We start from the raw sequence: 24,844 nt of genomic DNA on the forward strand, positions 1-24,844 counted from the left end.
ACTACCAGTTCCCACAAGGCTTGTATCATCAAAAAAAGATAATAATAAAAATAAATTAAAAAAAAAAAAAAGAGAGAGAGAGAAAGAATGCACTAATGGAAAAGATGAGTCAGCACAAGAAAAAAAAGTCAGCATGATGTTTCAACTAGCTGTAGTCTTCCACTTGTTCTATTTGTTGGGTCTTTGCTGTACCAATGGGAGACAGACACTTGTCTACAGCCATCTTGTCTGTGTGAATAAGCACCTGGGCTGTGCTGCACAATACTGACATACCTAATCTGCTGCCAAGTAACAGCACCAGAAGTGCTGTGGCAGTATCATCAAGAAGATCTTGTCTTGGTGTTGCACCACTTTGCTGTTTTTCTGATTCCAGAATGTGAGCCTACAAAGCTGATGTTTACTACTTGTATTTTCTTTCTTTATCTCTGTTAATAAGGAAACCTTGGCCACACTCTTATGTTTCTCAATTACCTCATGTGTACTCTGATAGTTCTGGGGAAATGTGGAAGCCTTCTAATTCTGATTTACTAAAATAATTAATATTTTTTTTATGTTTTTAAATCATTGCCTTTATAATTAACTGTTCACCATCCTCGTTTTCTTGCTAAAGCTAACATGCTGTTGTTTGTTTACTCATCTTCATGGTCTCAGTATATGTCTCTGTTGTATGTATTCTCAGGAAAACATCTGCTGGTGTTAGAAATACCTTGCTCACTAAATCCAATAATCTGGTAGGTTGATTTTTCCTGTCTTTACTATAAGGGGTTGTCATAATCAACTGGGATTGTAGTAACGGCATCTTTCTGTATCACAGAAATAATTTGGACAGGTGCAATGTGCCAATTAAAACATAAACAAACACAAAATGCTTAGATCCACTCCAGCAGGTTTTTTTTTTTTTTTTTTTTTTTTTTTCTCAATCCCAAAGTCAATTTGCAATTAATTTAATACTAAAGCAGAAATGACAGATGATCTAATTTTTAATGTGGTACAAGTTTAGAAAGACATTAGAGTACCATTCTGGAGAACTGTTGCACATAATTGCTCAGGTGTTCAGAACACATTTCATTCCCCCTGCTGTGCAAGGACTTCTGTTCCTGGGTTTTCTTTCAATGGTTCCCCCAGAAGTGGGATTAAAAGTAGAAACTTAATGATAATGAATTGAATTGTTCACATCTAAAGGGGGCTGATTGGCAGGATGCCGGAGACAAAGAGATCTCTGACGATGGTTAAAAAAAAAAAAGTAATTGGATTACACAAAGAAAATAAGATAAACATTCATTAAAATTACAGTAACAGACTGTGATTAATGAACATATACAAGTGCAAGCAGTGCATATTCTTTAGGCCTTGCAAGGCCTACATTCAGTGGTATAATTAATAATTTTTAATTTTTTAGTAAGTAATTGTTATGCACTTTCCAGTTCGAAAGACCAGAGCTTGTTTTCCCCAACCTGATTTTATCTGTGACTACTATGGAGTCATCAAAGATATTGTAATTGGTAATGAAGTCTAGTTTGCCTTTATTTTGGCTGTAAATTTTGACTTTAAGTTGTTCTGCTTGGGAAAGTCATTATGGAACTGGAAGAACTCACTGTGGTTGCAAGTTCCTTCTGTGCATTCTGACCTTTCCTCTGCAAAGACAGTTTCATATTTAGGATTCTGAATGTTCAGAGCTGGTGAAAACAGCTATTTTTGGACTCTAGGTAGAAACTTTAGCTTTGCTCATTACATAAGCTTGTTCAGCAAGAGTCTGGCAATAAAGACAAAACACTCTGATGCCTAGGGTAGGAAATAAAATCAACCAAATATGTAGGTTTGAGTTCTGCTTGAGGATAAGAAGTCCTGCGAAATTTTTAGAAGTTATTACAGAATCACAGAATCATAGAACTTTAGGGGTTGGAAGGGACCTCAAAAGATCATCGGGTCCAACCCCCCTGCCAAAGCAGGTTCCTCAGAGCAGGCTGCCCAGGTAGGCATCCAGACAGGCCTTGAATATCTCCAGAGAAGGAGACTCCATAACCTCCCTAGGCAGCCTGTTCCAATGCTCTGTCACCCTCACTGTGAGGAAGTTCTTTTGCATGTCATTGCGTAACTTCCTGTGTTCTAACTTGCAGACCCCTCGTCCTATCCCCACAAACCACTGAGAAAAGGTTGGCTACATCCTTCTGTCAAATTTGACATGATCTGATTGTGATGGCAGCTATAGATCCAGGCCTAAGCCATAAATAGTATGAGAAAAACAAATTGACAATCTTCTGTCTTTTCCTCAGATTCCAAAATCTTAAACAATGTTGTTCAAAAGCTCTCAGTTGAGAGCAAGAAAACATGTGGTACCTATCTATCTACAGTGCTCAGACACAGTGACCTTTCTAAGGGTTCTAAGTTCTGTCTTCCATAAACTTTCTGCCTGCATTATTGCTTAGCAGGCCATCTGCAGGATCTCATACTGCTGTGTTTGGGTGAAGAAGAGCCCTGTAGGCTTTTGGAAATGTTTCACAACAGACAATTAATGCTTGTAAGGATGAACAGTGAGTTTGGGGAGAATGGCAACAAAATGGTGCTTGCAGATTTGGACTCCCACAGCAGAACCTCTGGAGAGGAGTATGTCCATCTCCTAGAATCTTTGTGAAACTTGCCAAATGTACTACATCATGCAGATTACTGCTGTAATTGTTAGTCTTAAGTGATCTCTCTCAGCAAACTGCCAAATTTTTACCTGCTGGGAATGATATCTCTGTTTCAATGGCTACATTGAAGCAATGGGAATTTTCAAGTTCTTTTCTAAACATTGTAAGCCTGGCTGTTCAAAATCATTGATGAGCAGCAGTGTTGAGTCTGACATCACTCAATGTTTTTAATATTATAGTTCTCTATAGATGCCATTCATAGGGTTTTCATCCTTATTGCCAATGCAGAACTACTGTACTGATATAGCTACCCAGCAGCTTGCCTGTGTGTCTGCTGAGAATTTTGAGTTTATCTGAAAATATCTGCCTTTTCCCTAGTGTTCCCTTAAGAACACAACCAGATTGGTAGAACATAATGGCTGATGGTGATGACTGTTGGGCAGGATGTGTGATAAAGGACCTGCCTGTTTTTTGCTGAAATGTTTTCTCTTTCTGACTGATATGACAAGCTTGTGTATTTGGGGCCAGAGACATATTCTTGCCAGAAGATACCATGACCGTTCATCAAGGAACAATTCTTCTGATACCCATTGCTGTGATCCCACATGAAAATCTCTATAATGCTTTTATTTTCAAAATCTTTGCTTTAAAGATGGTTGTCTGTGGTATCAGAGGTGCCAGCTCAGAGCTGTATTTGGTCAGCGTTGCCAGAGCAAACTAAAAGCTTCTAGTGCTTACTGTAGTACAAAATTTCTACTGTTACTACTGAGACAGGTAAAGACCATGTTGCAGATACTTTTTACTATTTTTGAAAACACTGGCTCTTGTTCATAAGTTATGTAATGAAGAGACTGATACTTTTGTCTTCTCTCTTCTGTAACTCGGAATGACAAGTATCAAGCAAAAAGATTTCACTCCTTCTCATATGAAGGTCACGAGGAATGAGAGTATCCTCGTGAAGCTGGGAGAAGAAACATAAATTCTGATAAGTCTGAAAGGAAAAAAGAAAAAGCATTATCTAGGACACTGAAGCTGAAGTATCAGCTCAGGTTATAGAATAAATAAATTAAAACATTGTACTTCTTATTTTTTTTAATAGAATTTTCCTTAATTTCTCAAATTCGGAAAGGTGCATATAGATTCTTTTAATGTAATTGCATCTTTATATGATAGACTGCATGGAGCTCACATTCCTGCCCAGGGTATCTTTTGAGAACATAGGGTATCCAATATGTAGAGACAGGTGATTTTTTTCCCCCTTGTTTCACAAACTATAAGCATGACAGTGCTTATATTCTCTTTGGAGCATAGAGGTTCTTGCAACCTGTCCCTACTGTACCTGTCCTTTGTGAAGAGGTGAAGAGGAACATGGCCCAGGTTTCTCTAAATAACAGAAATATGCAATCTTTTTGATAGGCTAAGAAAGTTGTTTTGCAAGTGCTACAAACATTTACTACTTTCTGCCAGAAAGCTAGATACACAGAGTGGCCCCAGGTCCATAGAAATGCAAATGTTATTGCTGAGAGTGTTGTTTTCTTTTTTGATATCATGTTCCTCAGCTATAGTCCAGGAGTTGACTCTTAATGTCTTCAGTGTTTCCTTGTCAATGTTTTCCTTTCCAACCACAGTTCATTATAAGTTCATATATAAGGGTCCTATTGTAGCCATGGCAATCCCACAGGGATACTAAGAAAAGGCAGCTAATACTATCATAGAAATGGTTTCTGTAGTAAGAAATGTATTTTTATTTTTTAAAGTAGTAGATAAATAGATAAAGTTGTAAGTAAAGTCTTTTTTGTTTGTTTGTTTTGTTTGTTTTGTTTTGTTTTCCTGAAAACTCTTAAATATATATATATATATATATATATATGATATCTGATATCTGTCCATCATGGGTAAAATATTAGAACCTTAGCATAGCTGTTTTAGAAAGACTTGTTTTTAATATATATATATATATATATTTTAAAAATTATTTTAAGAAGTTTTATCAAACTGCACCCACAAAATTCAATTCTATTTACATTAGAAAACCAAAAGAGAAACACATTAGAAATTTGTGAATAAATATGATTTTGCTAGTACAGTGGACTGAGGAGATGACCAGGTTTGGAAATCCAAACTAGTTTTCATTATGGCTGTATAAAGAATATCTGTGTTTGCTAACACTCACTCTGTCCCGTATGTGTCTTGGCAGTGTATGGCCTGTGATTTTAAACCTTATGCTAAGTTAACCTATACTGATTTAATGGACTGTGTGACCTTAGTGGCTTTTGAGGCAGTACTACTAGAGAGATTTTATAGTCCCACGCAGATAAATCAAACTCCCAACTCAGGTTAGCAGTACATGGGACATAATGCCATGCTATACATGTGAAGTAAATCCAATGTATGCTGTAGATTAAGTGAGTAACAGTGAATATAGTGGACATGAAAATTCTTTTTCTAAGAATATATCTAAGTATTTCTTCATATGGCTGAAGAGTTGAGTGTCTGTAAAAGCTGCTGGTTACTGTGAAAATCATATAATTGACTGAATGATGGACTTTGAAACCTTTTAAACTGTAGACCTGAGGCCAGAGCTATATTCATGTCCCAAAATGGCTTGAGGATGCTCGGGGCAAATTAGCTGAAACCAAGTGCTATGTGAACTGAGTACAATGAGCCATCTTTACCTCTAATGTAGCTTTAAGCTCTTTCTGGCTTCCCTGAGGGAAATTGGCCATAGAAGGAGATTCCCAAATCATCACCCAAGAGGTATTTTACACTGGCAAGATCCCTGGATTCCCTTGTGGGACAACTCCTCAGTTAGTGTGCCCTGACTCATTAGTTCACAGCAATCAGAAGTGTCACCCACGGCACAGCAGAATGCTGTTACTAAGTCCCATGTTGCTGCTGATCTACCAGGTGTTTTTTCTAGTATCAGAAGTACTCAGTTCCCCTTATGATGTTAAAAATGAGGGGAAAATGCTGTCCATGAAATTTGGGAATGAAAATTACTGGGGATTGCTCTTTGGCCTAAACAAAACAACTGTAGTAGTCAGACCTTGTCCTTTTAAATAACTAAATTATCATGTGTTGTGCTATCAACATCAGTTTTAACACTGCCGAAAGCTATGCATTAAAAAAACCCAAGTAATTATTTTTCCCCTTCAAAATTATTTTTTCACTTATGTGATGCATCGCATTTTAAGTTCCTGGCTTCAATACTCATCAGGTGTAAATCAGAATAAGTCTGCTAAAGCTCATCTGTTAATTCTGACCCATATGTAGAAAAGTTGGGCCTAGAGGTTTAATTTTCCAGTGATTTACAATTTGTTTCCTTATGTGTGTACTTGAAAACTGGTTCTAAATTGCTATATGCTATCAGGATAAGTGAGCTAAAAATTATGGTATTCAGACATTACTTGCATATTTTGTATGCAGTTAAATGCAAAAAAAATAAAGTCTGGTATAAAGCAGGGAAAATATAAGACTCTTTTTTTTGGAACTCACTATTGTAATAAGACTTGTTTAGCCATGCTCTCTCATATTAATATACTAATAGGAGAAAGCAAAAATGCCTTTTTTTTTTTTTTTTTTTTTTTTTTTAGAAATATATAAGTGTGTTACTACATTTATTACTATTTTTCATGCATGTAAAAGGAAAAAATTCTTAATCTTTCAGGCTTCATTTTAAACAGATGAGCCACTCCCTCTGCTGGGGATATTTCTACAAACTGTTCTGTAAATGAAAACGATGTTATATTTTTAAGGGGAACAGTAGAAACACTTCTAAAATCGTATAAAATCTTAGCAGCATTATCACAACAAAAATTTCTCAGGAGTATGTAACTGTCTTTATGCTAGTCTATGATCTTAAAATATCCAGTTTGTTCAGAGAACATAAGAAACAGAGACACCCAAATGTAGAGATTTCTCAACCTCTCTGGTTTAAAGTATTTTTCTTTTCACATATTTATAACTTTATTTGCAGCTTGCCAAAGATAATTGAATGATAATCCTGCAATGGAATGTTTTCCACTTATCTATACATTAGGTTTAGCCTGAACAAGTGCTGTGTGACATGTTCAGCAGATTTTTAACTTCTGTTAACACTCAAAAATAAATAAAAAATCAATAAAAAATCCACCCAACAACAACAAAAAAACACCACCCCAAGGGTAACAATTTTCAGGAAAAGTTTACTCGATTCCTAGCTTTTGTTCAGTTACTGGCTGTTTGGATGAAGCTGCGGTGAATTCCAAGGAATGTCTCTGATGGGATGCCAGAAGATGTTTCAACATATATTTATACATATATTGCTTTCTCAGTCAAGCTGAAAAAGTGTGTAAACATTTGTATTAAAAAAAAGAAAAAGCATTTTAAAAAAAATGCAGATTCAAGGGATATGTAGTCAGATTTTCTATCCACTGTATTTCTGTTCTTGCCTACTACTGCAGTAATTTATTTGCCCATATCAAGCAAGTCTGAAAGAAGGATAGATATTTCAGAGGCAAGGAAGTTCCTACAAGCTCTCCAAAATCTGGTGTCTAGGTAGAAGTAGGATGCCCAAATCAGGGCTGCTACTGCAGGCAAGGAAGCAGATCTTATCCTTTATACATGTTGCCTGGTAGCTAGTATTCCTATCAGGCTGCATGTATGAGCAGACCAAATTGTACATTATGGAATACGGTGGACAAGTACTTCTGTGACACAGTACTTCTGTGTTCCTCGGTAAAGGTGGCAAAAGAAACTAGAAGCTAACACTAGAGGGTATAGGGGACAAAATGCGCAACTCTATTAGAAACCATGTCACTTTAGTTCTGGTTTTCATGGAACAACCTCCTTTTGAATTTGTATAGATGTCAAAATAAATGAAGTTTGTAGGAAAAAAAAAAAAAAAAAGGAAAGAATTTGTTCTGAAAAACTAAAATGGAAACTGCAACCTCCCCATAATTTTCTTCTAGTTCACATAATTTTATCTGGATTCAGAATCAACTTATAACTTGATTATTTTTTCTTTGATTTTTGAAAAAAAGAGACATGCTCAGCCCAGTAATTATTGTCTTTGTGGTGTTTTTCTTGTTTTAGTGGCAAATAGTTCAACAGGACAGAATGAAACAACTAACTAAAAGCTGGATTGTAATAATCTTATATTGAAAAGTACTAATTCCAATGAGACTATTTCATTAGAGTACAGTCTTTGAACATGTCTGAATTGGGCAAAAACTGGAGTGGTAATTTCACTGAGAATAGACTAAATGACAGGCACTTATCTGATTTTAAATTTCTACAGGTTCATTTTGCTTTTCACATCCAGCGATAAACAGAAAGAATCCTGAAGTCCACAGGTATTGGTGGAGAAGAAGATAATATGCTATGATTCACTCCAGTGTTATATAGCTGTGACAGACTTGGGTTTATTTCCCATGCTCAGGGCCACTTTCTACCATTCTTTTGTACAGTGTGCATGAGTAACAAAAGATGCAGTAGGAATATTTGACAATCAAGAAATAGGCTTGTTTCTTGACAGCTGATGGATCCAGCACAACTCAGAATGATGTGAGTGTTTCTAGGAAAAACATGAAGAAATAAGAAAATTTTGATCATATATAAATTAAGTATGCATAGTTATATCCAAATTTTATAAAGTAAACAAAACAAAATTGAAACCAGAGATCAATATTAATGAAGCTATTACTAGATGAAATTGTGAGACTGTTTAACTCTAGGTAACTGCAAGAACATTTGACAAATAATCCATGAGATTTTAAGAAAGTTCTGATAAAAAGAACCTTTCAGAAAATTTTCTAATACTGTGTGGTGTTTAGCTGCTGGCTGTGTGGTGTTTAGCTGCTAGCTGGGTTAAACCACAACACTGAGGGACTCCATAGAATCCAAGGGAAAAAAATTAACAAACAACCTTAATCTTTGCATAAGGACATATATGTTTAAGACTTCTGACATCACTAAATAGGAAAAATGAAGCAACATTATACCTTGACTTTTGAAACATTACACTTAGTAAATTATCTTTCTACTTAGCATGTTTCAGTGCATTAAAAATTTTCTATTAAAGAATAAACCCATTTAATACAGAAGAATCAATATTTGAACATAAAGATATTATGTGATGTACATAACACAAGGACATGAAATTGGGACGTGAATTATTATCTCTTGCTGTTGGCAACATGTATTTGTTTATTTTAATGAAAATCTTACATAGAACTTTACACCCTTGTTTAAGTTTTTTGCTAAGAATGTATGCATCTCTAGTTCATACCCTTTTACTACTCTTGTGGTAAATGAAACATGGCTGTTTTCAAATATTTCTTGATGGAATATGGATGTGTTACTTTTCTTACGTCTCTGATAAAATTGGAGGTTGACCGAAGCACAGCACTGAGATAACTGAATGTGTGAACACAGCAAAGAAGTTAGGTTCTCACCTGAAGTCAGATAAAAATCAAGCACCAAAAGCTACAAATGTGGTTTCACTGTATTTTACATTGAGGGAAAGAAGAACCAAGAGGAATTTTTCCATAGCTATATGATAGGTAAGTTAAGCGTTTAATAAATTCAGAGAACTGATAGGTGGTGAACATAGGGCAATGTGTTCTGCCTGCTGAACATACAGCTGCTGCTTTTGTGAATGCAGCGGTCATTCTTGCTTCTCTCCTGTGGCTCTCCCAGGTGTTTCAGTGAGCACAACATCTGGAGAGTAGCACAGTTTTACTTGGGTCATCTATTGTTCTGTGAATTACAAATGAAGTCCAGTCAACTTAACTCTGTGTTTGCTGGAAAAACAATATTAAAAATTACAGAAACAAAAGTGTTCAATAGTTTCTCTAGCTAAAAGAAACTGTCAGGTCACATTTAAAAATATGACAGCATTTTTTTTCAACTCAGAACCTTTGCATCTCCTATGTTACTGCAACCACTATTACTATCTTTGAGTTTTGGAGTTTAGGTGGTATTTTGAATCTAATGTTCTGCACTGAAATTGAGTCCAAAGCCTATGCCAGCTCACAGTGGATCACAACTTTGCTTCCATTATTTTCCCCTTTGCCTGTCTCCTCACAGTGTCTTTATCAAATATATAAGTTGAAGCTTAGCTGCCTGGCACTGTGGCTGTTTTAACCATGAAAAATCTAGCAAAAATATTCTAGAAATATGGGGACCTTTTTCACAGATTGGAGGAATATCCTGGTTGTATTTCGATATATTGCACATACTTTTGACTGAAAGGATTACAGAAACATCATGAAATCAAATTTCTGTCTAAAAGGTCTATACAGTTAAGCATGTGCATGCCATATAACCTAGCTATCTTATTTCATCCTCACAGATCTTATTTCAAAAGATTCTTCAAATAAAAATTCTCCGGATTTTTTTTTTTTTTTTTTTGTACGCCATCTCAAAATGAACAGACCCCATAGTCAGAATCTTCATTCCCCTTGTATACGAAACGTTGTGCATATGAAAATTCCAACCAGACGTATTAGGGGAATAATAAGAATAATAGTAAAAATGTTATATTTAACTGATGAATCTTCGCACTGAAGTCTTAGTACCTTGGCCAGATATTGTTTTCTCTGAATCATGAGAAAGAATGACTACACTGTTGGAAGGCATGATACACTGCACTGCTGTCTCATAGTAACAATATCTATTAATATATAATTTGTTTGTCTATATGTGTGTGTGTCTGTGTGCTTGTGTGAGTGTTTGTGTCTAAGTATATGTATATCACATTCTCCTTTGAAAGATTCAGCCTGGGTAATCAGACTTTCTTAAATAACTTTCAGTTTGGAAAAAAATATTGAAACTATAGTCTAAGTTACACAAGTGGGGAAAAAAAAAAAAAAAAAAAAAAACCAAAAAAAAAAAAAAAAACCAGAATGAGATTATTTGGTTGTGTTATACTAGTTTCACTCCTATTTAAACCTAGATCAATCCTATTCTTATAGCAAATTAAAAAAGAGTCATTACTCTCAGTCATCAGGTTGTGTAGCAAAGAAAAGATAGAAAACTTTGTTTTCTTCTCTGCATGTACAAGACACTCTATCCTTAAAGGATAAGCTTTATAAAAACTAAAAGACTACATTTTTGTGCAGTTTCCTTTCCTCTGTGGCCCAGCTTTGCATGTTTCCATGGGACAGCAGTATATAGTCCTAATAATATTGCACACCATGTAGATTTTTTTTCCATCAAGAAATTACCTGAAAATAAAGTTGGTGGAGTTTGGGACAGTTTTAAAGGTATTGCAGTAAATAGTCTAAATCTCATAAAATGTGACTTTATGTACTTGTGTGCATTTCTTTCAGTCCTGCTCTTAGATATTTAACATTTGCTGTGGTTCACAGTATAATAATGAAGTTTTTTGGAGGATTAGTCCTAAAGTGATGGAGCAGGTTAGACACAAAACTAGAAAAATAACACAGATATTCCACATTATGATGTAAAGTTGTAGCCACTTTCAATGTTTTGTGGCTTCAGTGAACCAATGTAAGTTGAATTTCCATACTTGCTTTTGTTCAGAGAATGAATTATCATGTTTTTACTGTTAAACTGATGACATATATGATCTACACAATGTAATCTTTCTATAAGAGCAAGTAATTTTTTAAGTCTGTTACAAAAGCGGGTGCATGCTTTTTTTTTTTTTTTTTTTTTTTTTCATTTTGAAATGTAATAAAGTCAGTTTTTGGCCTCAAGCAACACTAGGATTTAAAATAGGAACTACTTTGAAGCAACATGAAGATGCACCCAGCCTCTAGGTTATTAGATGTGTTTTCTCTCTCTGGCTTCCTAAATGTACCTCATTGTTTAATGGAATTGTAAGATTTAGTTGTAGGCATTTCAGCTGGACTTTAGAAATATATAATGATGCACCCACAACTTCAAAACACACCAAGTGCATTATAGAGGGAAAAAGAGAAAAAAGAAAACAAACAAACAAACAAACAAAAAACTCCTCACAAGAAGGAATAAACAAATTATCAGTATTTCAAGAGAAACAGTAATACACCTGGTGGGTAGGTCATCTCAGGCAGCTGGGCAGGTAGAACCACATGCATTGAAAGTCTTTCTGCAAAGTACATGTTAGATTGTGCAAATCATGATCAACAGTAGCCTGTTTCAAAAAATGTTAGCAAATAAGCAGTCTATTCCAGAATTTTTCCTGTTGTTCCAGAATAGTTTTCCTGTTAAAGTAAGAAGGTGTTCTCATCAGTAGGATCTAGTGATGAACATTAACACTTTCAAATTTGAGCATCTGGATAAAAAGAAGAAATGATCATTGGAATTACAGAAGCATAAATATCACCAAGAATTTGCAATGTTACTGGTCAGTTTGTGAGTGTGATCATATTCGCCAGCAGACATGTAGTGTGCCTAGAAGACTCTGAATTCTGTAGTTATATTAAATACATTTTATTGTAAAAATTCATATACTATGGAGGATCATACTACATGGATTACATATACTATATTATACTAAATATATATAAATAGGATTATTTATACTATATTATATATATAAATAAGTCATGTACTTTACGGATTCACAATGTATATATTGTGAATCTACTTTTAGTAAAAGTAGATTCTACTTTTTAATAAATCTACTAAAAGTAGATTCACAATAAAGCCAATGTATATATTGCACATAAGTGTTATTGGTACTGCTATAACAACAAAATCTTGTTGCAAAAAAAAACTTTTCGTCCTCATACTGTGAGGACAAAAAGGATGAAGAAGAGAAAATGCATAGCCTTTTTTGCATTATATTCATCTCACAGAGAGTTTTCAATTTCCAGTGCTGTGAGTTTAGACATTGTTTTTTAACTTTATTTTTATTTTTTTTTTAAATTTGCTTCAGAATGCTAATATCTTCTCATTCAGTTACACACCAACCCCCAGCAAAATCATGTTAGAGCAAGTAATACTTTCTGAATTAAAGTTTTCTTTTCTCAGACAGCCAAAATGAGTTATATTGCACCTGCACAAATGATGTTTCCCTTATTTTATGAAACTGGAAGACAGCCAAGTTGTACAGGGTTTCTGTAGTGCTTTTTTTTTTTTTTTTTTTTTTTTCACATGCCTCTTCCCAGCACCACCTGCTTCAATGATTTGGGTGTTCCCCTCAGGTAGGTCATAATTTAAAACGTGTTACTACTCAGACTGGTCACACCCACACCCAGAGATAATACACTTTTTTTTTGACAACCGTTGTGTTAGCCAAATATGATATAGTGATCTATGTTAGTAATTTTTTGAACTGTGCATAAATACGTTTGTTACTGGATGTCAGGGCTAGATGATACTATTTGTTATACAGAGATTTCCAAGGCCGTAGACCCAATTAGAAAGTAAACAAAAATATTTGGCAAAGGAAATGGGAAACTGAATGAGCCCAGTAGTCCAGGTAGCTGGGAAGAGACTCTTTACCAGGATTTTTAGTGACAGGAAAAGGGGCAACACTTTTATAATAATAATAATAATAACAATAATAATAATAATAATAATAATGTAGATTTAGATTAGATATTAGGAATAAATTATTTACTCAGAGGGTGGTGAGGCCTGGAACAGGTTGTGCAGAGAAGTTGTGGATGCCCCATCCCCAGAAGTGCTCAAGGTCAGGTTGGAAGATGCAGCCTGGTCTATTGGGGAGTATCCCTGCTCACGGCAGGGGGATTGGAATTCTTAAGGTCCCTTCCAACTCAAACCATTCTATGATTCTGTGATTTTATGATTCTTATAATAAGATAGCATTGGATGGTAAGAGACTTGAAAATTAAAGCAAAAGAAATGCTGCATAAAACTGCAATTTTTTAATCATATAGTTTTAATCTTATACTGAAGATCATAAGCAGAGTGGTATGTAGTAATCTATTTCACAAGGACATGGTCTAACACCTAAAAAAATGAATTTAATTTCCCACTGGTCTCAACCCAACACCTTTTGCAGAAGTTTGCTCACACAAAATAAACTAAACCCAGCTCCACACTGGGAGGGTCTGTCTATCTGGAGTGTAAAATGGTTCAATCCTAGTAAATTGTCTATTTTTCTGCTTTAAATATCTTTTGTTTGGTTAATTGGAGCCGTAGGCAGATAACCAATTTTCTCATGTGCAGGGATTAGCAGAGTTCCATCATCAAGATGTTCTAATTGTTAATTTACATGCTTGAGAAAAATTACAGTTTTGATTGTGAAACATACCGGTTGTTTGTGTTCTGTTTTTTGTTTGTTTGTTTGTTGTTGTTTGTTGTTGCTGTTATTGCTTTTTTGTTTGTTTGTTTTGTTATTTTTTTCTGAACATAAATAATTTTTTTTACACTTAATATTTACACCATATCAAGCATTGAGCAACATTAAACACAATTATTTAAAGCATATTTAAAGAATAAATGGTCTTAATTCTCCTCTTTTGGGAAGTTAATGACCAACTCTTTCTCCAGGAGTTAGGCTGGAAAAAGTTGAAAAGACTTCTAAAAGATGCTAAGCTCACAAACAATTGCAGAAACCCAGTAAACCCTACTCCTGGCACTGTTTCCAGTTCATATACTCTAGAAGTTCCCCTTTATCTTTGCCCTTCTCTTCACAGTGAAAAATAAATTAAGATTGAGTTATTGACTTCAGGTGCATAATTGGAGGTAAAGTCTTACAAAAGATGAGGTACTTCGGAGTTTTCATACAAAACAACATATTGTGATAAAACTGTGTGCATGTGTGAGGAGCACAGGTATTGGATACAAGCTAAATTTTCATATATGCTTGGCATCTTATCAGAAATTTACTAACTGATTTATCAGGTTTAGGATTTTTATTATATTTTACCTAACTCAGGCTAAAATCTTTTCCACGACTAGCAAATGTTTCTGGAAAATTCAAGAGAAATTCTGTTTGTTTTTTTTTCTTTAGGAGAGCATTGTGACACAATTATGTTACCACTGCTTTGCATCAATGGCATCCTCAGATAGCATCAGTTGTTAATATAAATTCCTTCATTACTCCACTGCTTGAGTTCTGTTAGTATACAAATGGTGACAGTAGTGGAATCAGTATTTTGAATTTCTGGTGTAAAAAGGCCTGCCCCCCTGTGGTTTGCTAGAGCCTTTTACTGCAATATGTCCTCACGTGAAGCAGTTTCTTACTAATTTAAGGAAAAACTTTACATGAAATAGTGGAAATTCAAGACTATCTCTAGTTTATGGGTAAATAAAGCTTGTTGAGTGTTAGAGACTAGTTCTGCATATGTACCAGAACAAGGAGAATAAAATACTGGAAGGAAGGTGGATGAAGTACATCTATAGCAACCGTGAAAAGCCATTGCTAAAGAATCAGAAACAAATAAATGTCTCTGTGGTGGAAGAATAGAAGACAGCCACCTCCTTCCTTTGAGCCCTAGAAATAATAAAAAAAAAGAGAAGGAAGGGTTGTCGTCTTTTTTTTTTTCTTTGGTCTTTGGACATCTAACACGAGAAAACAGAGTTTCTGCAGATTTGTCTTCCTGTGATCAAAGGAATGATGTGAAGAATAAAAATATGTATTGGTTTAAGTGAGGGATCCTAAAATCCCCATACAAAGTAATGTTTGAATAATTACATACCGGTTAGTGCAATGAAACAAAAGTGTTTTCCTTAGCTGACTGACTAAAAGGGAAAAAGGAGAGAATTAAAGAAAACCAAATAAAACACAAAGTTTCATGCAAACATGGCCAGATAAACACTATGTTTTGTTATATTTCATGACACAAGGCAACTTCTATATGAGTGTTTTAAATTTTACTGATGATTGCAGTAAGGCTTTGGAGGGGAGTTATTGATTTTGTTTTGTGTAATTCATCCTAGTTTGTTTCCATGAAAAATATCTGATTCCTCCTTGTGATTCCAGCTAGTTCTTTAGTTCTTATTCCAATAGAACAGCTAGATAACACATCACTAAAAAGTTAATATTGAGCTCATTTGTAATTAGCTTGTTAAATAGTGTATGTTAAATACCAACATAAAAGTGTTGTGTTTTTGTGTTGTTGTTGTTGTTGTTGTTATTGTTTGTTTGTTTGTTTTTTTCTTTCCCAACAACAATAAGCAGTATAGAAAGGAACATAAAAATTGTACATTGTAGGTAGGTGTTATGACTGACACAACTAATTGTTGTTATAGAAGTTTTTGAAGGCACAATAAATGTGTAGATGGACAGTTACCAAATTGCTGGGGCCTTTTTTCTTGGCTGTTGGGTAACATATTATGTTGAGCTAAGAAAAGCTGTTGCTTAGTCTCATTATGGCAAAAGTCAATAGTATTCTCCATGAGAATATGAAACTGATGAACTGATAATGAACTGATCTTTCATATGAAAGATCATATAGAAAGAACATAGCTTTGTTATGGTTTGCAGCATTTTAGCAGCCCAATGTTTTCTACTGATATTGAGACTGTTCACAGATCATCTTTCATCAGAATGACAGATATTTCTGATGAGAACATCCATAAGAAAATGTTCCTTTGCAATTTCCAGGTCTGCAGATGATCATAGACTAAGAATTTGTCCTGAAGCTCATCCCAACCTGAAATGATAGTAAATAGTGATGGGAAAATAAAAACAAAAAGAAAGCACTCTGAGTTACCTAGCCACTGGGATATGACTGGACTGGTGTGGACCACTGGTGTGGATTAAAATGGAAAAGCTTGAGTAACAACAAGGCTGAAGAATGTCATATGATGTGCATGAGAATGGGCTATTGCAACAGGTGGTGAAAAAGGTAAATCCATATCCGGTCTCCAGTCTCTGGAAACCAACTGCTGTTTCCACTTTGTTAGCATTAATTCAAGCCGTTTGTAAAATGCTTCCAGACTAAGTCGGCTAGTTAGTTTTAAACAGGACAAAGCATGCCATTCAACCACTACTATTATTAGATTGCTTGCCCTTAACAGCTCCAGAATAACCTTAAACTGTTTGTTTATATGCTTAATTTTTAGTTTTGGCCACATAGCTGGATAATCACTTACATCAGTGTCCATGTAACTTGTCATGGAACTGTGAACAAGTTTAAGATATAGGCAAGGGATATTTGGAGACTAGACACTGGTGTCCTTTTTTTCAATTTGGGTAACTGTAGAATATCTGAGGTTCTTATGCTTAATTTTCTTCATATCCTTCTCAGAAAAATAAATAAATAAATAAAACAGTGTCTTGGGAATCATAGAATCATTAAGGTTGGAAATGACCTCCAAGATCATCTGGTCTAACCATCCCCTTACCACCAATATCATCCAATGAACCATGTTCCTAAGTACCACATCCAAACTTTCCTCAGACACCTCCAGGAACAGTGACTCCACCATCTATCTCCCTTGATGCTCTTGTATTGAGGGACCCAAAACTGAACACAGGACTCAAGGTGCAGCCTCATCAGAGCAGAATACAAGGATCACCTCCGTGGTCCTTCAGGCTACATTATTCCTGATACAAGCCAGGATTCTGTTGGCCTTCTTGGCCACATGAGCACATTGCCAGCTCATGTTCAGGTGAGCATCAACCAACATGCCCAGATCCTTTTCCTCTGCACAGCTTTCCAGCCTCTCTGCCCCAAGCTTGTAGCATTGCATGGGGTTGTTTTGGCCAAAGTGCACAACTCAGCACTTAGCCATGTTGAACCTCATCCCATTGGCCTCTTCTCTTTGACCCAACCTGTCCAGGTCCCTCTGCAGGGCCTTCCTACCTTCCAGCAGATTGACACTTTCCCCCAGCTTGGTGTCCTCTGAAAACTTATTGAGAGTGCAACCAATTCCTTCATCCAAGTCATCAATAAAAATATTAAAGAGGATGGGCCCCAACACCCACCCCTGGGGAACACCACTGGTGACCGGTCACCAGCTGGATTTCATTCTGTTCAATGCTACTCTTTAGGCCCAGCTGTCTACCTGTTTTTTAACCCACCAAAGAGAGTACCTTTCCAAGCCATGGGCTGCCAGCTTCTCTAGGAGAACATTGTGGGAGACCAGGTGTTGTTTAGACTCTAGATTTTGGTTCTAGGTTTTGTACATTAATCAGTGTAATCTCAGCAGCCTCCAGGTCTGGAAGATAGAATTAGATGGAAACTTCACCAAAAGGTTTTCACAGTTCTTTTGAAATAATAGCATTTGCATTAGAAAATGTTCTCTTGCAATTTCCAGATCTGCATGCTTTGATATAGGAGAGACTAGATAAAGCTTCAGATTTTGGGTGGTTATGTCAGTGAAGACCTTAGAGGCCTATGCATCTTCTTCTGTAAAACGGCTTTCATCTCAGTCCAATAAGGATGAATATTAAAAATTGATATTATGTATTGACAAGGTACTTTAGGTAAGTAAATGCAAAACAGTAGCTTTTGGGTAGTATACAAGACATAATTTTGAAATTAAGCTTTGATTGGTTACTGACCATGCTTTGTTAATGATAGGCAAGTTTAACTGAGTCTGTAGATCAGAAATAGCACTGGGGCTCAAGAGTCAAATTAGAGTGATCCCAGACCACACTGTATGCAATTTACTGGGTCACACCAAAAAACTTCATCAGGAGTATAACATGTCAAAATTAGACACTTAAGGATGTAAACAGCTCCAGAAAACGGACTGAGCATGCCTCCAGCCATCTGCTTTTGCATTAGTCTCATTTTTTCACAGTAGGTGCTGAGTTTTGTTCACTCAGACAGATGATCGTTGTTTTAGATTCAGCTGAGTGTCCCAAAGTAGCAGAGAACTGGAGATGTCAACAGATTGCTATGCCTTCCGGTAGGGGCACAAGGCTCTGGGCTCAGCAGGGAGGAGTAACATCAACAGCTGGCCTAGGACCTTTTTTTTTTTTTTTTTTTTTTTTTTTCCCTACAGATGTGAGAAGCAAGTGACCTTGTTATTAGTAGCAAAGGCACTCTGGGGTAGCGCTACACTCTTTTTAACTCAAGCCTATGACAAGCCTTCCTCCCCTGCCTTACCTCCCCCTCTCTTTCCCTTCCTCTCACCCTCCCACCCTTCTTGTCATAATTTTGTCTGATATTCTGAATTTTATTTATATTTTTTTTCTTAGAATATTATATTTTCTATTCAGTTTTGTTTGGTTTGTTTTGTTTTTTCCTATCTGTCCTGAAGCAGCTGGTTCTTATGGGCCTGATTCTTCTGTGAAGATCTAAAGCTAATCCATCGCTGTGAAGCTAGATTATTTGGGTTAGAATTTGTTGAGATGGATTTATAAAGTTACATGAAATAACACAGAGATGTGGTTTAGAAGAAATTAAATACTTTTTTTTTTTTTCCCCTAAAAAAATCACTCCAAAAGTCCTGAAAGATGTACACTAACCATGCAACCAGTACTGAAATGCCTAATCAAAAGAAAACATTAGAAGCCTCTGAACAATGGTAGCAGTGTCAATTGCTATTCCATATAAAAGAGTCAGTAGGGGATTAGGCAATTGGTGTGAAAAGAATAAGCCAATGGTTTCTTAAAAATTAGTGTTCTGCTGATAGCCATTTAATTAAACTGTTTGCTTTAGCATTTGTAAGTTTTAATGGAATTTCAGGGAAGGTTAAAAGGAAGAGCTGGATGATATAAATTAATACAGACACAGAAAGTTTTCATTTTTATTTTGCTAAATGTATAGATTTCAATACATTGTTATTCTTATCAATAGAATAATAGACAAAATATATGAGCATTCATATCATAGCAACAACTAGTAGAAAAATCATCCTAAATTGAACAAGAAATTATATACTTTTTGGTACTCTCTTTGCTGTACAACCAAGTTTCAAAGATGTTAAGGACATAAAGATGTTTCAAATATGTTAATCTGATAATAGTGTACATCTTTTAGTCACTAGCAAAGAACCTGACCATGGGGCAAAGTGGATCGGATACTATTTGCCATTGCTCTTTGATAAGCATATGGAAGAAGAAGGGACAGGCTGGCCACTGAAGGCTGATCTTTCGGTTTCTGAACCCTGATCCTGTGGACAAGTTGAGAGGACATGCAACCTACAGAAATTGGGTTAATCATAAATATTCTTAACACTTTAATTAGAAATCCACAATATTTTATAGGATAGCATGTCCTCCTCTTGCCCCTCTTACAGCTCCTGTTAAAGCTCATCTCACTGTGCACAAAGGAATGAAAGATTCATAAGCTGGAAGCACCATAAAGGTAGAGGAACAAGGCTCTCTAATAGTGATGGGCAGCATACTATGTAATGTGGTAGTGTCTAAATAAATCCTGCATCAATCTACACCCATGTCTTCACAGGCTTATGTTGCTTTCTGGGCTTCTACTTAAATGCTGCCTCTAGTCTTTGACAACCCCTTTGCAATCATCAAGAATGTACTAAAAACAGAAGCTACATAGCACTCTGGTCTCTCTTCTATCCACCTATTAGCCTTTTATAATATTTGATTCAATAATTTCATTGCACATAGTAGTACCATGACATATTTTTGTTGCTAAGAAAAATTTAGATGTCATTGATCATTCATGTGCTTTTTTTAAAAAAAATTATTATTATTATTATTATTATTATTATCATCATCATCATCATCATCATTATTATCATCATTATTATTATTATTATTATTATTATTTATATTGGTTAAGCTGCTCAGGATATATGAGAGTGGACTCTTTAATTCCTGTTGTTTCTGTTCCAAATTCTATTATGAACTTGCCTGAATAGGATCAACAGCAAGTAAGTTATAGTACCTCTTGATGTTTAAATAGTCTTGGAAAAATAAAGCAGTCAGGCCTGTTCTGAAAAATGTTCAGCTGTCATAGTGGCATATATTTCAATCACAATTGCATTGCTCTTACATATTTCAATCAGAATTGCATTGCTCTTACAATGAAATGGACTGGAAACTTCCTACAATATAATGTATTGCTACAATATCATGTATCTTATCCAAGAAAAAGCAAATCAGTTTCATCTCAGCATTAATTTTTCTTAAAGTTTTTATGTATAAAAGCATCAGAGATGCTGGGATGGAACAAACAAATTGTCTCTGCATAATAATATTTAGAAATCTGGTTAAATATAACCACAACATGTCCCACATGGTTGTTATCCAGCCAGTTTACCCTCCATATCATTTATAAAAGGGCTGCCTATCTCTCAGTCTGCTTCTCTGGGGAAGTGTAGTAAGATAGGAGAGAGGTGTGTTTTAATCCAGATAATAGGAACACAAGGGTAACAGAAAACACACATAAATTAGGCCACTAATTTAATATATTCACCTTTGAAAATAAAAATTGTGAGAAGATTTCTGTAGAGGATGGAAAACTGGGAATCCCTGAGGTACTCAGCAACACAGAAGACCACATCTTCAATAATTTGGCATAGTGATCATTGCTATAAGCACAAATTAACCAGACTTTTATTATTGGTATCCATTTTTATTTTCTTTTATACTCATAAATCCATCTTAAGAAAACAAAGCAGTACTTTACAGTGGTAACTGGGGGTATGTATAGAAATGGTTATGGTAGACCTTTAATTTCAAACTTATTTAAAAGACAAGAAAACTAAGTTCGTTGGGAAACAACAACAACAACAACCAAGAGATGCTTTGCAGAATAGCATTTTCATATAGAATGATGTGGAGTAAGTGCTAGTTAGCACAGATTCAGTTAATGTAAAATATCAGATATTTTTAATAAATTCAGATGAATTCTATTTATATTTTCTACTTTATTCTTCCAGTTTAGCTTTCCTCAGTGTGATGCATTGAATTCATTGAATCTCCTACCCAAGTACATACAATCATCCTGATAATAAATATAAATTAGTTCAAGGTTCAAGATTTGTTCAATCCTCTTTGGAAAAACAAAAACAAACAAAAAAAAAACCAATAACAATAATGCAGCAAATATACTTCACTGGATCAGAATAAATGGCTGAAATGAGGAAGGAGCATGCTTTGGTCCAAAACTAACATGTCCCATGTGACAGCTGCATTATGTTAAAAAACAAAACCTGGGAGATCCATGCAGTATGATGCAAACCATAGCTCTGTTTAAGGAAGACTTTGGAGTAATAAATTATGATCTTTTTTAAACTACGATTCTTCTTGTCAGACAGAACTGATCTGGAATGCTTCAGAGGCTTAGTGTAACACTCTCTTCTCTTTGAAATTTTAGTTGTGTTTTTTTTTTCTTCTTTGAATAACACAGTGCTCTAGTATCAATTATAATGTGCCACAATGCATGTTGCTAGGACTTAAGCTTAATGCTTTAGAGAGAGGAGCCAGATACTTGTAATTTGTGGATGTTGTCTGTAAAAATATAGAAATGTGCAGCGACCAGCGTACTTAGCGTAAGGTCAAGTACCCCAAAACAACTGGCACATATTACCCAGAAAATATGAAGGGGTAAATTTTGATTCTAATGGCATCAAATTTCACCCACATAGGAGAAAACACTGATAGTAAAGGCAGCTTAGTGCTGTAACCTCTATTATTATTTCTTTGTTATATTTACTCCTGTAACTTGCCCAGTCTAGACAAAAAGTGCCATAATATGTCCACATTAAACAAAAGAGAGTTATGTGGACAAGCCATGGTAAAGTGCAAAAGTGTTAAGTGGAATAGGACAGGACAAACCCTGCTTCCTCATTCTTTCTCCCTCACCCTGGACCCTGAGTCCCTGTAGACACCTCCCAACCCATCAGACCATTTCCAACACCTTTGGGCACTGCTCCTTCTCGAGTTACACTTTACTTTTCCTCTCAGGTAACAATCCTTGCTTTTAGGTTCCAAAATACCTCCCAGGACCTTTGTCAAGATGCACATTAATAGGGGAATTGCACTCAAAAGTCGGGGGAGAAATCATAAAACCACTGGACTTCTCTGTCTTGGAATCACTATTGCAAGTAGGCTGTATTTTTAACTTGAATTTCCCACACAGATACCCATTTACCCCACAGCTTCTACAAAATGTAAAACCTCTTGGAGGAATTGTAATAATACCTCAGGTAAGTGACTCAAGTGAAGAGCGACGTTTAAATACTTTGGAAAGATAAGATCAATGATATATTCATAAGCTTTGCCTGCCTGCATGCCTGCCTGCCTTCCTTCCTTCCTTCCTTCCTTCCTTCCTTCCTTCCTTCCTTCCTTCCTTCCTTCTTTCCTTCCTTCCTTCCTTCCTTCCTTCTTTCCTTCCTTCCTTTCTTCCTTCCTTTCTTCCTAGTAACATTTTTTTTTATTATTATTATTATTTTTTTCCCCTTGTTCTGGGCTCCGTTTCCTTTTTGTAGGACAAAGGCCCTCCTCTTCATGTCTAAATCCACTTCCTTCTCATATTCACAAAATGCCTCATTGCTTTAGAAAGGTAATCTCTATTAGAAAAAGAACAATAAGTGTTGATTAAGTTTGGTCTTCTAGTTTCTTTTCCAGAATGGCACAATCAACAGGCAGTGAGCAGTCCAAAAGGTCTTTCCTACAAACATTGCTTGGATTCCATAATCAACTTTGCTTCCTGCTCCCCTCACAAAAGGGTGGTTCTCATATTTTGATCTTTGTTGACATATGAGGATTTGTACTGTTACTTTTGGGCTAAAGCATGCACTCTTCTGACAGGCCTGGAAAAGCACACAGAAGTGCTACTTTCTGATTACCTAGCTCTTTCACTTCAAACGGTTTTCAGTTTGTTTTAGACTTGTTTTACAGGAATTTCTTCAAAAAGAAAAAGAAAAAGAAAAACACAAGAAACAAGTAAAAATCTTGACATGGGTTCCAGAAAATAACTATGCAAACTGATTGATTGATTAATTTATTTATTGATTTTTTTTTTCTTTTTCAAAAGAAGGAAGGCTCAGAGAAAGTAAGATACTTATTTAACTATTTTAGTGATATTGAGATGCAACTGTGCCCTTGAGAAGTAAAAAGACTGGGAAGGACTATTAAGCAACTCATCTAGTCCTTTGCTTTTTAATCAAATCATTATCCTAATATTCCTATTAATACTCTTCACCACACCCTCCTAGTTTTCCTGTCTTGTCTCTTTTTTGTTTAAAAGCAGCTTTCAAAATTTGCAAAAACAAGTCCATGTTTACATATTTGAAAGACAATAAACTTATAGAAATTTCATTATCCTGTGTTTACGATTCAAGAAGCTAGGCAGCTTTTAAATTTGTATGAGCAGCACATGGGTGGACCCTCTCCACAGTTTGCTTTCTTTTTTTTTTTTTTTTTTTTTTTGCTTTTTGATTCATTCTGTACATAATATGTATTTAGAAATACTGTTTTGATACTGAACACTCTATGAACTCACTGAAATATTAAATGACTGTCTGTAAAACAATTGTAAATATTTCCAGTTAAGAAATAAATAAATAAATAAATAAATAAATAAATAAAAAACAACAACAAAAATATTTGGATGCTGCATTTTTATAAGAAAGGAATATCATTGTAAAAATATTCAGTCTTGTAATCAATAAACATAACCTTCCATTGTGTTATTACAGACCTTCATTTGTCTTCAGATTTTACTTGCAAGTGTTATTGGTTGCATGGTATGAAGGTCATTTTATGGAAAGTACACATATCAGATGTGACAAAGGTATTGTTACCAGACTATCTGCATTTCAAAAAAAAATGATACAATTATTAATCTTCACCACACCCTCATACTTTTCTTGTCTTGCCTACAGCATAAAAATTCTAAACTGCATTAGTTTTCACAAATTTCAGTTTTAGGGAAAGAGTGAGTGAAAAGACTCACAGATTTTGAGTCTCTCAATATTCACAGATTTTGTCCTGTATAATATTAATTTTGTCAAACCTGCTATGTGAATTTTCTTTCTGTTTTCAACATCAGAGCAAGAATATAAACTTTCCAAAGGGAGCTGTTTGTTTTCAGATATTTATTCAACACCAAGGACAATGTTTTCTGGGGTGGGAGTTTGTATTTGTTTTTAACTTGCTAGTCCCTTTAAGCATGTCAGTATTTGAAAACTAAGCAGCTTTTGTAGAAATCTGGGCACTGAACGTAGCCAGTTTACTAACAGAATCTGAAGAACTCTCTATTCAGGCCAGATGCTTGCAACATCTCTAAAGGTTCTTTGATTAATTGAGGTGAAACCACCCTGTATAACAGGGTCAGCACACACAAGCTTTCATTATTTTCTTCATTTACATCAATTAGAATTATGGAGGGCCTGGGGCTACTCTTGACTTCTAAAGACATGATCTACTCCTAGGT

The sequence above is a fragment of the Aythya marila genome (assembly GCF_965140915.1).
Source record: "Aythya marila genome assembly, chromosome: 2".
NCBI classification, from domain to species: Eukaryota; Metazoa; Chordata; class Aves; order Anseriformes; family Anatidae; genus Aythya; species Aythya marila.